The sequence below is a fragment of the Ursus maritimus genome, unplaced genomic scaffold, assembly GCF_017311325.1.
Source record: "Ursus maritimus isolate PB19 unplaced genomic scaffold, ASM1731132v1 scaffold_28, whole genome shotgun sequence".
Lineage (NCBI taxonomy): Eukaryota > Metazoa > Chordata > Mammalia > Carnivora > Ursidae > Ursus > Ursus maritimus.
The window spans coordinates 36,846,338-36,848,265 of NW_024425341.1; the positions used below are offsets into that span (position 1 = coordinate 36,846,338).

General features: G+C 50.6%; 1 pseudogene; it reads left to right on the plus strand.

Annotated features, from left to right (window-relative positions):
• Window positions 1–497: 497 nt before the first annotated feature.
• Window positions 498–1,272, plus strand: LOC103681003 (annotated as a pseudogene).
• Window positions 1,273–1,928: the final 656 nt, after the last annotated feature.

The following is a 1,928-nucleotide window of genomic DNA, read 5'->3' on the forward strand; positions in this document are numbered from 1 at the left end:
TTCTCTATCAGGAAGTGGTGGGGATGAAGATGGGGATGATTTCTATCCAAAGCATCTCCAGAACTTTTAAAAAACATCTAGCCCTGCTTTCTTGGCTCCCTCCCTCCTAAACTCTACCATTCATATAAGCTTGGTGTCAGGCATGAGTGACTCTTCCAAGTGGTCATAATATCTTCCATCCCTCTGAAGTGACTACTGTTGATTTAACATAGCTTTTATTTTCCAGGAAGCGGAAGCTCAGAAAGTTCAAGTTTCAGTGCCTTCCCCGACTCATGGAGCTAGTTAATGGCAAAAGCAACACTAGAACCTCTGTCTCCTGCTCCTGGCAATGCATTTCTATTACTTCTATTATTTCTTGATCCATTCTCAAAACAACCTCGTCAGGAGGTAGCCGGCGTCCCACCTGTCCGTAGCCTGTGTGGCTTCCCAGGAGCGTGGCCGTACTCTTTCTGTGAGCTGTCAGCCGGCCTGGGCGGGTGGCCTGAGGGCGAGGCTCCATGAAGCTGTTAGGCCTCAGCGTACTGTACAAAGGCGAGCCCAAGGCAGTGCTGCTTAAAGCCACGGATGACATGTCCTCGTTCAGCTTTCTCCAGAGGTCCAGTGCTCAGGACTTCATGACCTTCACAAGTCAATGGACTGTGGAGCCCTCAGCGGAAGGCCGCAGAGCTTCTGTCAAAAATTGAGAATATCTGTGCCACCTCTATGTGAGAAATGACTGTCTTGCGGGGATGGTCGTAATGGACAGTGAATATCTGTCCCGGGGGGCTTTGCCTTGCCGGAGAAGATACTAGGTGAATTCTCCAAGCAGCTCGACAAGATAGAGTGGCCAGCCGATCCCCTGCTACCATCCACCATGCGGCCCTAGGTGACCAACTCAGAAGATACCAGAACCTTGGAGAAACTGGCCCCATGCTCAAGGTGCTGGCTGAGCTGGATGTGACCAAAATCATTCTGCACAACACCATGGAGTGTCTGTTAGAGCGAGGGGAGAAGCTAGATGACCTGGTGTCCAAACCCAAAGCGCTGTGAACACCGTCTAAAGCCCGGAAACAGCGCGGAAACAGGACTTGTGCTGTGAAGACAGCCTGCGGAAGCCCCTGTGCTGAAATGTCAAGGTCATTCACATCAGAACTGCAGCCCCTGGGGAAGCAGATCCACCGTGGAGAGACCTGCGTGGGGTCACTCTCAATTTTCACTTTGGAGCTCCCAGGAGGAACTGAGCAATCATGGAAGGGCCCTGGGGCTGGGGAACATGCAAATCTCTATGTCTAGTAATTTTTGAAAAGATCCTTTGAGGCCCCCAAAGTATATTATTGGGACAAATGAAACCATAAACTGAATGCCTCACATAAAATACAACAGACTACCTCTTCAGATCTGAAGAAGCTAGAGGAACCCTTACTCTGACTCTTGGGACCAAGCAGGACTAAGGACAACCATAACATCCTTCTACTGGGCAAACTGTCCTGCGTCTCCTCCCCAACGGTGGGTGTGGTAAGCGCCCTTAGGGATCGTAGGCTGCATAGCCTTTCTTTCTGTGAAGGAAGCAAGGGCCACATAACTGCAGAGAGATCTGCCGGGGAGAGCACGCCCTGGTGAGAGGAGAAGACGGAAGGGCTGTGGCCACGTGGAAGCTAAGTGGTCAGACTGCATTCAGCCTGGGATAAAAGGCATTTAGGAATGGCTTAGTCAAGTGCTGCCAATAAAAGACAACTGTAGAGTCAGTAGGGAGGGTGGGCCGGGCTGGAAGACAGCAGCTGCGCTGTAAGCCATGACTGCGGAAAGCAGAACTGAAACCTCACACTAGACTCTTCCTCCCCGCCCCCAGCCCAGATTCACTAATCCATATACACACACCATCGAAAATGTCTTTACTCTGGGCTAAAAATTAATAAAGCAATAAGTGACTGCTCAGAGGCGTAAGTTCT